The sequence below is a fragment of the Aricia agestis genome, chromosome 17 (genome assembly GCF_905147365.1).
Source record: "Aricia agestis chromosome 17, ilAriAges1.1, whole genome shotgun sequence".
NCBI classification, from domain to species: domain Eukaryota; kingdom Metazoa; phylum Arthropoda; class Insecta; order Lepidoptera; family Lycaenidae; genus Aricia; species Aricia agestis.
The window spans coordinates 392,360-407,915 of record NC_056422.1 but is presented as its reverse complement, the minus strand read 5'-3'; the positions used below and the strand labels follow the sequence as shown (position 1 = coordinate 407,915).

Genomic DNA, 15,556 nt, shown 5'->3' with positions numbered 1-15,556 from the left:
AAGGTTTCAAATCGTTCGGAACAGGTCTTTGCAATAACGTTTTTGGGAACGAAAACAAAATGAGAACGTTTTGAAAACCGAAATAAAACGGTTAAATCCACACAGCGGGACCGCTGAATGCTGACTTGGCCGGGTCGCATCGCTTTGGCGGATTTTGAGTACTTTGGATATACTTAGTGCAGCACGAGTCGGCGCATGAGTACCGGAAACTATTCCACCTCAATTTTTTTATGCGATCCTCTTCAAATTGCCCTCCTGATGATATAAATGCATGTTGCCATGGCGCAATCCGGTGCCATATTGTTTAAGTTATATTATATAAATTATATTGTTCAACTACAGTTTATTAGATTTTTTTATAAACTAAAAATAATCTAATAAACTGTAATTTAGAAAATCTAATAATGGATGATTTTAATATCCAAGAAACAAAACGTGCTATGAATAAATTAATAATACAAGGCGTTTCTCAGATATTAATAAAGTTAATATAGGTAATTAATTATAATTGTTATATTTTTTGTAAGTGAAAAGATTTTTTGTTATAACTTTTTAAGTTTAAACAAAAAAAATCTATACTAATATTATAATTCTGCAGAGTTTGTTTGTTTGAACGCGCTAATCTTAGGAAGTACTGGTCCGATTTGAATAATTCTTTTACTGTTGGATAGCCCATTTATCGAAGAAGGCTATAGGCTATATTTTATTGCGCCAAGACTAATAGGAGCGAAGAAATAGAGGAAAATGTGGAAAAAACGGGAGAAATTATATGATAGTACTTATTTGAACGCGCTAATCTCAGGAACTACTGGGCCGATTTGAAAAATTATTTCAATGTAAGATAGCTCATTGATTGAGAAAGGCTATAGGCTATATCCTTATTACGCATAGACTAATTGTAGCAAATAAATAGAGGAAAATGTGGAAAAAACGGGGGAAATCATAAGAAAGGGCTTATTTGAACGCGCTAATCTCAGGAACTACTGGTCCGATTTGAAAAATTCTTTCAGTGTTAGATAGCCTATTTATCGATAAAGGTTATAGGTTATATTTTATGTCACTACGACTAATAGGAGCTAAGAAGTAGAGGAAAATGTGGAAAAAACGTGAGAAATTATATGAAAGGGCTTATTTGAACGCGCTAATCTCAGGAACTAGGGGTCCGATTTTAAAAATTCTTTCAGTGTTTGATAGCCCATTTATTGAGGAAGGCTCCGATACTAATATTATAATTGGGAAGAGTTTGTTTGTTTGTTTGAACGCGCTAATCTCAGGAACTACTTTTCCGATTTGAAAAATTATTTCAGTGTTAGATAGAACATTTATCGAGAAAGGCTATATTTTATCACGCTAAGACTAATAAGAGCGATGAAATAGAGGAAAATGTGGAAAAAAGCGGGAAATTATTTGAAAGGGCTTATATCACGACCTACTGGAGCAATTTATCTGTTATTTAGAACAGATAAGAAGTAGACCACGTGAAGGATCATAGGCTATTTTTGTGTACTAATTTGTCTATGAAATATCTAATTTACGCGGGTGAAGCTGCGCGGAACGTTATATTTCGCGTGGTCACGACATCACGCGTAAACGCCTGGACCCATTTTGCAGAAATTTGGTATAAAGATATTTTGAGTCCCGAAAAAGAAAAAAGGATACATTTTTATGATTTGCGCGTAAACTATTCAATCTATTTTGATGGAATTTGGTATGGAGATACTTTGAGTCTCGGGAAAGGACAAGTAATATATACTAATTTTGTTCCGGAAAATGTACGGTTCCCGCACAATAAACTTTTATGATTATCGCCTAAACTATTCAATCTATTTTGATGAAATTTGGTATGGCAATACTTTCAGTCTCGGGAAAGGGCAAGGGATACTTTTTATCCCGGAAAATATACGGTTCCCGCACAATCAACTTTTATGATTCTCGCCTAAACTATTTAATCTATTTTGATGAAATTTGGCATGGAGATTGGAGATACTAATTGTCTAGGTGAATATCAAAACCCGGCAAGTCGGTGTGACTTGCCGGGTTTTGATATTCGGCAAGTCACACCGACTTGCCGGGTTTTGATATACTCGAAACTGAACTCTTGTCGATTTTATTGAATTTTTTGAGAAAAATGTAACAACGCAGTATATACAAATTAGTGCGGTGAATCCTGAAAGAGTAAAGAAGATGTCTGTATCAAAAGTTAAAAAGAAAAATGCCGAGAATAAAGTTAAAAAAAACATAATTTCTCTTATGGTGTACATACCGGGATTTGATATTTGCCTACACAATTTGAATGGGTTAAGGAATGTTTTTTGTCCCGTAAAAATGTGTGGTTTCCACACTATATACTTTTCTTATTTGCGCGTAAACGACTCAATCGATGTACGGGAACAACTGTAAACTAAAGTCCACGCGGACGAAGTCGCGGGCAACAGCTAGTCTATACTAATATTATAAAGCGGAAAAGTTTGTTAGTTAGTTTGTTTGTTTGAACGCGCTAATCTCAGGAACTACTGGTCCGATTTAAAAAGTTATTTCAGTGTTAGATAGCCCATATTTTATCGAGGAAGGCTATAGACTATATTATTTTATCAGTATTAGTTAGTATTAGTGTTAATACTAATAGGAGCGAAGAAATAGAGGAAAGTGTGGAAAAAACGGAAGGAAATAAATTGAAAGGGCTTATTTGAACGCGCTAATATCAGGAACTACTGGTCCGATTTGAAAAATTATTTCAGTGTTAGATAGCGCATTTGTTGAGGAAGGCTATAGGCTATATTTTAACACGCTACAACTAATAGGAGCGAATAAATAGAGGAAAGTGTAGAAAAAACGGGGGAAATTATTTAAAAGGGCTTTTTTGAACGCGCTAATCTCAGGAAGTACTGGTCCGATTAAAAAAAAATAATTCTGTGTTAGATAGACCATTTATTGAGGAAGGCTAGGATATATTTTATAACTCTAAGACTAATAGGAAACAGAGGAAAATGTGGAAAAAACGGAGGAAATTATATAAAATTGCTTATTATGTTATGAAAATACTTGAGCAATTTTTAAGTTATTTGGCACACATGAAGGAACAAGGAACATGAAAGGACATAGGTTTCTTTTTTGCGGAAAAATTTATGGTTCCCGAGACAATAGCTTCGAAAGTCGAAATACTACATAGTGCAGCACGAGTCGGCGCATGAGTACCGGAAATTATTCAACCTCAATTTTTTTATGCCATCCTCTTCAAATTGCCCTCCTGGCTCCTGATGATATAAATGCATGTTGCCAGGGCGCAACCCGGTGCCATATTGTTTAAACAAACATTGTTTAAACAATTGCAAGGAATTGTTATTTTTCAACCGGACAATTTTTTTTATATTCTTTATTGAAATACCAATAAAAAGGTCCTACGACTTTTCACGATAAAGTTAATATTTTTAAAGATATGAAATTTTAAAGCTTCAAAAAATTTCAAATTTGGGTACTTTCGACCAATGAAAAACATATAAAAAAATGTCTAAGTAATATATTTTTTATATTTTCTTTACAATAGTTAATAATGTTGATAATAGAGATTTAAAAAAAAATAATTGTTTATATCTTTTTTTATCTTAGCAAAAGTAGACAATTTTTTTTTGTATGGGAGCCGCCCTTAAACATTTACTTTATTTTAATTTTATTATTAATTATTGAACTACAAATATAATTAAGGATTTTGTGAAAATTTCAAGTGCCTCGCTGTTATTATTATTGATTACGAGCAAAACAGGCCAAAAAAGTCACGTTTCTTGTATGGGAGCCCCCCTTAAATATTAACTTTATTTTATTTTTAGTATTTGTTGTTATAGCGGCAACAGATATTCACATTCTGTGAAAATTTCAGAAGTCTAGCTATAGCGGTTCTTGAGATACAGCCTGGAGAAATATAGACACACAGAGAAACGGACAGACAACAAAATCTTAGTAAACCCTATTACTAAGACTTCTTTCATGTTTTTAAATTGTTTAATAATCTATTTTTCTACTCTCAGTTCTCATTTCTCACACCATGGCCGCGATCCCGCGAATAAATGACCAAAAAATAAATATAATAGTTTTTGTTATATCGATCGAGGAAATGGCAAAAACCGGTTAAAACCGTTTTAAGGATCAAAAACGAAGAAATCATAATGTTCTCAAATAGTGTTCCGAATAGCGTTCCGTTCCGAACGAAACCGAAATATAATGTTCTTTAGGTATTTAAGGCGATAACGTTTCGAAAAATATAACGTTTTTCGAGCCCTGCTTAGTAGGCATAAATGAGAATAAGAGTCGCCGCACACTTGACCGGGTATAGTTTTTTTTTTTTTTTTTTTATTAAATAAGGGGGCAAACGAGCAAACGGGTCACCTGATGGTAAGCAACTACCGTCGCCCATGGACACTCGCAACATCAGAAGAACTGCAGGTGCGTTGCCAGCCTTTTAAGAGGGAATACGCTCTTTTCTTGAATGTTTGCAGGTCGTATAGGTCCGGAAATACTGCTGGTGACAGTTCGTTCCAGAGTTTTACAGTGCGCGGCAGAAAGTTACGCGAAAAACGCACTGTGGAAGACTGCCACTCATCAAGGTGATGAGGATGGTATGTTTTTCGCGTGGGATGATGGCGAAAAGTTGCAGGTGGTATGATTCCGAACAATTCCTCAGAGCACTCCCCGTGATACAACCGATAGAGGATGCAGAGTGAAGCTACATCTCGGCGTAATTTCAAGGGGTCCAAGCTGTTTGTAACACTTTTACTTGTTATTGGTATTATATTGTTTTTGAAAAATTTTTCCTTAGTTGGTATTGTATGAATAGAAATAAGGGTCACCGTACACTTGACCGGGTATCGGTATTATCTTGTTTGAAGCATTTTTTAACTTCAGTAGGTATGAATGAGTAAAAATGAGAATAAGGTTTACCGTACACTTGATGTACACACTTATCGGTTGATTGTACAAGAGAATACCGATACTTACCTCATTAGTTACCGATTCCAAATTGTCTCGAATGCTTCCGTACGCTCACAGATGCTCTTTAGTGCTGGCCCCAGACCCGTAGCCGTAGCCCATACCTATCCTTAATTCCCGACTCAAAGTCTATGCTAGTATGTATAGGCCTCGCATTGAACGCGAGTAAACTAATCCCTGGCTAACTTCAGGCAGATTCCTTTTACAAACAAACAAACATAAATAAATGAATGAATACAGCGCTGCCGTTTTCACAGTGAACTCTCTACAAGGAACACGTACACACCCTAAAGTATTATCACTTATTTTTGTATACAATTTTATTATTTAAAAAATCTTTAAATCTTTTTTTTTCTTTTTGGTACTACATAATATGTACATATTTTTTCATCTTTTTTTACAATGTCAGTTTTTTTTACATTTAAAAATATTATTTGCGCCACTTCTGTCGACGACAAACGATTTCTTCTGTCACTACTCACCAATAACGTATCCAGATTTAGAAAAAATACGTTCACATGGAAGTCATGATAATAATATTATAATTTACCCATAATTTACTTATCACGCAACGCAACACTGCAAATGCAATGACAGCCGAATTCACCCGATTTGACAACGAAACGACACGACAACGATCGAACGAAACCGCGCGCGATCGGTAGCGCTAGGTCAGTGACCGCGCGGTACGTTATAACGTAGCGTCTTAAGCATAGATTTATAGCGCGCGCTATTCGTTGCGAAGAACTAGCGCGCTATTTTTATCAGCTATACGTTATATTAACCACCACTAGTTGAATGTATCCTAGACGTGGATGGAACTTGAACATGGTCCTCTGAACTCATTTTTGTAATTTCTCTGTTCCGCTCGCAAGACGTGGATGGCATTAGGTTAGCATACTCGGGAGTAAGTTCTATTGGTGTTGGTTGGTCATGTACTATTCGAGTTCTGCAATGTAAGTACATAATATTATAAACGTTGTAATCAATGTTTTCTTTCTTTGTATATAATTATTATTATTTATTTATACACTATTTTTATTTGAATACTACGAATATATATTCGCCGTCGACACCTATATTAATGCATAATAAATTATGTGTAAGTCTCACCCTTCTAAAACTTGAACAGAATTATCAGAACAATTTTTTTTATATTTTTTTGCACAACCATAGCTCGATATCTGTAAGAAACATGTAATAACGTTCTTCTTCATTCTATCTCTTCGGTCTTCAAAAGCAAAAGACAAAGCAAAATACACATTACCATCCTATTTGTTAGGAGTCCCTAAATACTCATTCATACCTACTAAGTCAAATTGTGTCAAAAAAATATTATAAGTACCGATACCCAGTCACGTGTACGGTGACCCTTATTTCTACTCATTCATGCCTATTGAGGAAAAAAATAGTCTAAAACAAGATAATACCAATACCGATACCAGATCAAGTGTGCGGTGACGCTTATTCTTATTTCTACTAATTCATGCCTACAGAGGAAAAGAATAGTCAAAACAAGATACCCAATACCCATACCGGTACCCGGTCAAATATGCGGTGACCCTTATTCTCATGCCTACTGAGGAAAAAAATAACGTCAAAAAAAAGATAATACCGATACTCAGTCAAGTGTACGGTGACCCTTATTTCTACTCATTCGTATCTAATGAGGAAAAAAACTAAAAACTAAAAAAAGATAATACCGATAATACCTATAAGTACTCTGTTCTTCTTCCGTGTGGACTTTGCATGGTATGAGTACACTTGCAAGCCCTGGTCAAGTGTGTCACCCTTATTCTCAACTCTACTCATTCATGCATGCCTACTAAGAAAAAAAAATGTGTCAAAAACTGAGGAGAGAGGAAAAAATATAATGGTATTGATACTCGGAGTAGCATACTTACCCATGCCGTACACCTAGGTACCTATAGCTAATACTTACCTAACTACCAGATCAAGTGCACGGCCAAAATATTGAGAATTACCGGTTGTAAAATGCTAAGGAAATGGTAGGTAGGTAGGTAACTATCTAATTAAATTTCGTAGGAAAAGTAGGTAGGTACGCACCGAGATACATTATTTTGAATTATTCTTCTTTTCCGCAAAAGGGATATTTTTTTTCCTCTGCAGTTTTTATTTCCCATTTTCACATCAAATTCTGGTAAAGAGCGGGCCGACGAGTAGTACGTGTCTGCACTCTGCTTGCGACGAGGCTCCGCGGCCGACTGAATCGCCACCCCGCATCCCCGCCGCCCTCATACAGTGCGAGCGTTATAGGTATTATTTTATTTTGAATGACTAACTATCATTTTAGTGAAAACCATAAATACTACCTTATGGGATTTGATGAAAGGTTTATGAAAACATAATTTGTTTACTAGAATTGTATCTAAATTCGCCGTAAAATCGAAAAATTGCAATAAAATGGCAATTTATGATGATTTTCACGATTTTTTTCTATCGAGGCAAATTACTATAATCGTATTTCGAAGAATATAACGTTATTAGGCATATCTTCACCCTTACGCCGGTATGAATAACATTGTATGAATTTTAGCGGTTGATATCTAAAAACAAGTTCAAAGATACCCTAGATCGCGATATTATACGCTTCTGGCCCTACCACTTCATCTTAAGAGGATTCCACACCGCCATTTTTTCCATACAAACGTTGTCCCCTGTTTCCTCCCTGGATAATGCTAGTAGAGTTATAATTTTTTTCCTGAATATCTACGGCCACTAATACAATGTCCCTATGTTTTCTTTTTTTTCATAATTTAATTATTAAATAAAATATGAACGTTCAAAAACCAAAAAAAATGGCCAGATTTTCCGCTGTGTTCAAACATCCAGAAAACAGATTTGGCTAGATTATACAAAAAAAGCAAAACAGGAACACAGCTCAAGCCTTTTTTTAATCTTTAATGAAAAAAGTACTTAAATCGGTTAAGTTTTGGAGAAGGAATCAGGGGACAACGAATCGTTGATTTTCTGGATTTTCTGCAGTTGTCTCTATCGCGTTCTGCGGTATAGGCTTGAGGTAAGGGAGACAGCTATAGATATTACACGTACTTTTTTTCATTTCTCTAGCCCCTGGTGTATCCTCTTAAACCTGTTGTTGAAATTAATTACAATCGTAATCGTAATAGATGTGATGTATTGGTTTATTTGCTAGAAAATTATGAATTCAATGATTATTTTAATTTAATATTGATATTATAGAATTCATAGTACCATAAGTACCTACGTACATTGTACTTATTGTGCACCTTGAATATATTTTATTTTTTTAGTAAGTAAGTACTAAGTTTTTGATATTTTTGTTCTGGACATCATAATTTTTGGTAAAGTTCTGAGTTCTGACTTCTAACTTCTGAGTATACTTATTCAAATTGTACATTTCCATAATTTTATTAACAAGGTTAGAAAAGGGGTAAGACTTATTTTAAATGTTAAAACCTAAAAGAATCATTTTAGAGTTCCGTACCCAAAGGGTGAAAACGGGACCCTATTCATGAGACTTCAATGTCTGTCTGTCCGTCTATCTGTCGGTCTGTCTGTCTCCAGGCTGTATCTCAAGAACCGCTACAGCTAGAGTTCTGAAATTTTAACAAATTGTGTAATATCGGTAACCGCTATAACAACAAATACTAAAAACAAAATAACATTAATATTTAAAGGAGAGTCTTGTACAACAAACGTGATTTTTTTGGCCATTTTTGCTCGATATCAATAATGGCAACAGGTAGGCTTTAATATAATAATGGCAATTTTTCATTTATTGCCATAACCGTGCATTGAACTAATAGTTAATATTTTAACACATTACACATTGTATAAAACTCTATCATTGAGAGATCGACCTAGCGGATTTTTAAAATGTTGTATAATTATCGAGTTATTGTTGGTACTACTAACTATATTTTGTGGTTATTGAGAAAAAACTAATTTGGCCATGAATCCGCGTCGTTCTTTTTCACCTGGCATATGAAAGACGGGCGTGAGTGTGAAGAGAGAAGGACGATGTTTGATTTTTGGGGTTAGTCGCCCTCTTAATGGTGCCGACAAAATTGTACTTAAAGTACTTATATAAAATCTTAAAAAGGTATATTTTTTTTGGGACCTAGTTATGAAAGTCTTGTCATTGACCAATCAAAAATTAGCGGTACTACAGAAGCCTATATTGCGCGTGGCCCGACACGCACTTGGCCGGTTTTTCATTATAAATTATTTCTACCTTCGGTATTGTAATTATTATCGAAACTTTGTCGGAACTACTAAAGTCTAGCAGTCTAGCTAGACTCATCTAGACCGAAAATATGAAAGAAAATTATCGACATATGTCATGCTGTCCATCACTATCTGAAACTTTATTTCAGGCGGTCATTACGTGATAATCATACGAGGCACTTCGGACCTCCCGTAAGCCCGTAAGTCGTAAGTCGTAACTAACCACTTGACACGTCGCGCGACTCTCGCCTTTATTCCTTTAGCCATAAAGCCGAGCTTAGCACCAACTGATAATCTATTTCTGGACAGAGTCAACGTATTAGTTAGGAACAATAATTACTAATTAAACTGAAATAGTACAGTGTTATTATTGTCGCTGTAATATGGTCCTAAATGTAGAGACATAAGGTGTAAATTTCATTGTATTGTATCTCTCATGCTGGTATTGTCAATGGTCAAGTCGTTTTCAATAAATTTCTTTATTTAATAGTTTTAAGATGTTTCATTGAATATAACATTGAATATAATTATAAATGTCTGTACTTATCCTTTAATAAGCTATAATTTTTCTATAAGTGAGTTTATGTAAATTTTTGTAAGCTTTCGTAATTAATTAGTTTCTAAATGTGAAAACGTGTAAATGGTGTCTAGATTTTATACAGCCTTCTATAAATTAAAAAACACTGTATGTTTTCCAAATAAATAAAAAAAAAAAAAAAAATAACTAATATCCCATTACACGGTCAAAAATTACCTATTGATTGTAATAGTTTTAAAATGACTTTTCCTTACTTGGTAGTTAAAAGATACATGGATACGGTAGAATTAGTAGTCAAGAAAACAACAAAACTGGATTTTTTTGTCCTTCACTTGAACCTTGGCGAAACTTCGTTAACTTATTGTAAAAACGAAATACTTCACAATAATATGGGTCAAACTAAACCGGTTTTTTTACTTTGAATTATTGTTGTTCCGCCTCGCGACCGCCACTTGGCCGTGAAATTGACGAATGAGAACCGTGCCTCGGCACGCATATGCCGGTTCACGACCACATTAGAAACAAGCTGGAGAAAGCTAATGTTGAGACAAATTAAAACTTGTAGTTGTCAGCAAGAATAATAATGTAACAAGATACTTACGATATCTATATTATTATTTGCCTGGCGAGTATGTACTTATTAATGGGAACAAATATAATGACCACCAAAAAAGGCACTGATACCCTAAACTTGTTTACCAGAAAAAGATAATTAACACCAAAAAAATAAAGTCTAAAATTGCAATAAGTACTTACTACCAGCTATTTTAGTAGTGACAACACTTCAAATTGTAATCGAACACCAAATATAGTAAATGATCACCAAATAAAGTAAATGATCACCAAATAAAGTAAATGATCACCAAATATAGTAGATGACCACCAAATATAGTAAATGATCACCAAACATAGTAAATGATCACTAAATATAGTAAATGATCACCAAATATAGTAGATGACCACCAAATATAGTAAATGATCACCAAACATAGTAAATGATCACTAAATATAGTAAATGATCACCAAATATAGTAAATCCTAGTGAGCAAATCAATGCGATATTTCTGTCCAAATAAATGTGACAATATGCTTACATGTGACAAAACATGTAAGCATATTAATAACAAAATAATCGGCCAAGTGTGAGTCGGACATGGAGGGTTCCGTACCTTTATAGAACAAAATTAGACCTAAAATTGTGTTTTTGTATGGGAGCCCCTTTTAAATTATTATTTTATTATTATTACCTAATTATTAAAGTTAACATAATCAAGGCCTTTGCGAAAATATCAACGTGCCTACCGGTTGCCATTATTGATATCGAGTAAAAAAGGCCAAAAAATAACGTTTATTGTATGGGAGTCCCCCTTAAATAGTAATTTTATTTTGTTTTAGTTCTTGTTGTTATAGCGGTAACAAATGTACACAATCTGTGAAATTTTTAGAAGTCTAGCTGGAGCGGTTCTTGAGCTACAGCCTAGGCCCTAGAGAACCCAAAGGGTACAAACGGGACTCTTTTACTAAGACTTCAATGTCTGTCTGTCCGTCTATCTGTCTTCTTCTCTTTAATACGACATTTGCTAAATAAAAATATATTTGGTTATAATTTAACATTAAAATGCTAACGTATAATGTTGGTGATCGTTTACTACTTTTGGTTTAAGTAACAATGATTTATTTGGAGTCATTTTGCATAAATAGGATAGCGAGATAATAAATCTTAAGTGATCATTTTACATTAAAATGCTAGTATAATGTTTGTGATCATTTACTAATTTTGGTGATCATTTTACATTAAAATGCTAGTATAATGTTGGTGATCATTTACTAATTTTGGTGATCATTTTACTTTAAAATGCTAGTACCTATAATGTTGGTGATCATTTACTAATTTTGGTGATCATTTAACTTTAAAATGCTAGTATAATGTTGTTGATCATTTACTTATTTTGGTGATCATTTACTATTTTTGGTTTTAAGATGTTAAATCTTTGGTTATCATTTTACATTAAAATGGTGGTCTGTATTTTGGTGATCGTTTACTATTTTTGTCTGTGAAATGTTACTATTTCTGGTGATCAGTTAATTATAAGTCCTTATTAATTGAGGACTTGAATGATGAATCCCTTGAAACAATTCCTTTCGTTCCGTCTCAACTCTCACTTAACGAGAAATAATATCAATTCTTGAGTAAGACTAAGAATAACGAGAATCCTACCCCTAAATGACCTTCGAGGGGGAAGAAGGGGATGGGGGGAGGAGGTTGTTCTGATCACTGATGAGAGGTATCCTTCCTAGTGACGAGCTCGCCTCATTAATTGCATATTCTGTGTGAAATTGTGTGTAGAATCCAGCTGGAGAGATTTGCATATTCGCACGAAAATGACCGACTCATCGTCTGTTTGTTGCTTTAAACGCCTATTTATCTTGCCCTCTTTATCATTTCGAAGAACTAGAAAGAACCATGGTAAATCAACAATTAACTTTGTCCTGTTTTGGTGAAAACTTTGAAATTTGACTAAGGTACTTACAGAAAAGAGAGACTGTCATTAGTCATTATTCTTCCTTTGGGCTTAGACGTAGTTGTAAAAACTAGCGACGCACCGAACTTATGGTGGAAAACTTTTACAACAGAAATGGTGATATAAATGTCGCAGTCGACTGGTTAAAAAAGCGATTCAATCAAACAGCTAGCCCTTTGACTGAACAACGCCATTCAATCACACGGCTATACGTCGTTTAGCCGACTTGTTGACAGCAGTCTGCAACGTTAAATACTACAGCTAGATGACGCTTAGCCAACTGGTTAATGGAAAATTAACTAAGGTGACCATTACTTTAGTACTTACTATTATTACACTAGCATAATGATAATAAGCAGATTAATTGCTCATTTTGAAGTTTGAACACAATTGCAATAAATACCTTGGTGATGCATTTCATAATCCCGTAATTTCTCCTCGAATATTAGTTTAAATTTAGATTCACTCGTATATGCCCTCATAATTTCTGTCTCTTTAATAATACTTGTAACGTATATTTACGAAAAATATCTTAATACAACCACAAAGCACCGGTTGGTTGACGCCATATTGTAAACAAAACGCACCTAGCGCCGCGGTGGTGAGCGATGAACTAATTCAATCAAACGGCGGCTTTTGAATCATCCGTGGTGTTGAATGTTTTGAGCGACTTAATTATTCAATTAAAAAGCTAGACGTGTTGTTGAATGGCATTGTTCAGTCAAAGGGCTAGCTGTTTGATGCTATTTAAACCAGTTGGCTGCGACATAAACACCACGTTTAATATACAATCCAACGTCCAGGAAGTTCCAGAAACAAAACAATATCATCCATATTCGGAAATGGACAGAAGCCGTCAGAATTCGGACATAATAATTCCGTAATTAACATTTCCTCTGCCCATGGGCCCGGGGAAGGACAAACGCTCATTATATTTGGGCCTCCGCTGATGTCACAAGATGGCCGACATTTGTTTCATGTCATCACAATATTCTATTTCTAATAACGAAACAATAGACATATTATTCGCTTTATTAGATCTTCCTGAATCAAAATTGCAGCCATTTTGACTCTTGCCCCGATAGCTAGCTGGAAACTTAGCTTAACTTGGAGATAGCCAATTAGATATGATTCCGTCCCCAACTCCCCATTCCCCAGAGTGAACAAGTCACTCGTTAGCAACTTCCTGATGAACTAACTTGTAGGTAGTTAAGTGTTAACATAATATAAGTTATCACAAAGGCGTCCTTAGTAGTTATTTTCTGTTAATGCAAAAGCTACTTTTAAAGAAGAAATTACAGCATGAATCATGATGTTGGTTCAGAATTAAAGATCCGAGTAAATACAAGGCTTATTTCTTTAGAACTAGTGCCATCTTGAATCAGGAAAGTATTGCTTGAGAATTGAGATAAGTGTCTCCTTATCGAGATCTTCTTCCTTTAAGAGGATACCACAGCAGCTAGAGAAATGAAAAAAAAGTACGTGTAATATCTATAGCTGTCTCCCTTACCTCAAGCCTATACCGCAGAACGCGATAGAGACAACTGCAGAAAATCCAGAAAATCAACGATTCGTTGTCCCCTGATTCCTTCTCCAAAACTTAACCGATTTAAGTACTTTTTTCATTAAAGATTTAAAAAAGGCTTGAGCTGTGTTCCTATGTTTTGCTTTTTTTGTATAATCTATCCAAATCTGTTTTCTGGACGTTTGAACACAGTGGAAAATCTGGCCATTTTTTTGGGTTTTTGAACGTTCATATCTTATTTAATAATTAAATTATGAAAAAAAGGAAAACATAGGGACATTGTATTAGTGGCCGTAGATATTCAGGAAAAAAATTATAACTCTACTAGCATTATCCAGGGAGGAAACAGGGGACAGCGTTTGTATGGGAAAAATGGCGGTGTGGAATCCTCTTAAGGAGGTCAGTGGCGATGATACACTACGCACACGCAAGCGTCAACCACGCGGTCGGTCGGTGTCAAAAATTACGAACATAGAAAGCATAGAGTTGTCTTGTCACTTTTATTTTTATTTTTTGTGTTGGGTAGGGAGGGTAACAAAGACCACATAATATATGATTTTTTAAATAAGTACAAGTTTATTATACTCGTGTGAATTAAATAGCTAACACAAAAAAATATTTTGCTCAGTTTTTTACAATTATCTGTTTAGCAAGGAATTTACGTAAACAGCTACTAGTTTAGTACTATTAAACTTAATAAATTTATAAAAAACTAGACTTAAAGCCGGGTCCAGACGGGTGTAACGTGTTATGTAAGATTACGTGTAATTTAGCGTCAACAGTGTGGACGGCACACGAACTCAAAGCGAATTGTCCAAACCGACAGCCGATGGATAAACCCCGAGCGTTACATGTAATGCTCGTAGTGCCGTCCACACGTAGAATTCGTGTTACATTGCACGATGAATTACATTACACGTTACACTCGTCTGGACCCGGATGAAGATAAAGTTTGGCATTTACGTAAATTAACTAATTTGAATTTTTAAACGACTTTAAAAAAATAAGGCGGTTAAATGGCTGTACATATTATATAATTTTTATCCCACTGCTGGGCATATGATATACTTACTTCCAGCGATAGATGATGATTTCCACGCGCCACGCGTACGAAATCGCGAAAAAAAAGCTAAGTACTTACCTATTATTCTCAGTTCATAGAATTTGTTACTAGGTAGTAGGTACCTAGGACCTAGAACCTAGGTAAACTTTCACGAAAAATATTTTTTTTTCGAGCAACTCCCTCAAATTATCACTAAGAAACAAATGATACGATACTTACAGTCTAGACTCTCTTCCTCGTCTAGCTAAATCCTTGTAAAATTGTGAAGATTTTCTTTTCGCAACATATTTTCTATTTGTTTTATTCCCCATCGTGTTTGATAATCAGAAGCGCGACGAGCATAAATCCTCCCGCGAAAGCGCGCGGCGCGGGACTGATTCTAGATTCCAAAATCGTGCCCCGCCCCCCGGGCATTGTGCTTTGCGCTGCAGGCGCTGCAGCTAATAGTGAACAATATCGCGTAACAGCACGAAAGTAAAGGTCGCAAGTCCCAAAAATGTTTTTGATGATTGCTTAAAATATTTATTTAAAATTAAGTAAGTAAGTACTTACTTAAAATTAAATACAAAACTAATATTAATTACTCCTTTAGCCATTATTTTATAAAGTGAATGATTTTAGTAGTGCAAGTTATTTAATGATAGTAACTCAATAAGTGTAACTGATATATTTTGTTGAAAAGCCCAGAAAGATTCATA

General features: G+C 34.8%; 1 protein-coding gene and 1 long non-coding RNA gene across 3 annotated transcripts in view; both read right to left on the bottom strand.

The window, feature by feature from the left end:
* Positions 1–15,556, bottom strand: part of LOC121735701 (stress response protein NST1-like) — a 138,130-nt gene that overhangs the window by 88,100 nt on the left and 34,474 nt on the right. The window lies entirely within an intron of this gene.
* Positions 5,006–14,728, bottom strand: LOC121735705. Of its 2 annotated transcripts, none has more exons than XR_006036894.1 (3): positions 14,514–14,728; positions 6,443–6,449; positions 5,006–5,015 (listed from the first exon to the last, which is right to left on the bottom strand). It is a non-coding gene; the product is annotated as an uncharacterized LOC121735705 (long non-coding RNA). The 2 variants fall into 2 exon arrangements; XR_006036893.1 differs by lacking the exons at positions 5,006–5,015; positions 6,443–6,449 and adding exons at positions 10,827–10,837; positions 13,258–13,269.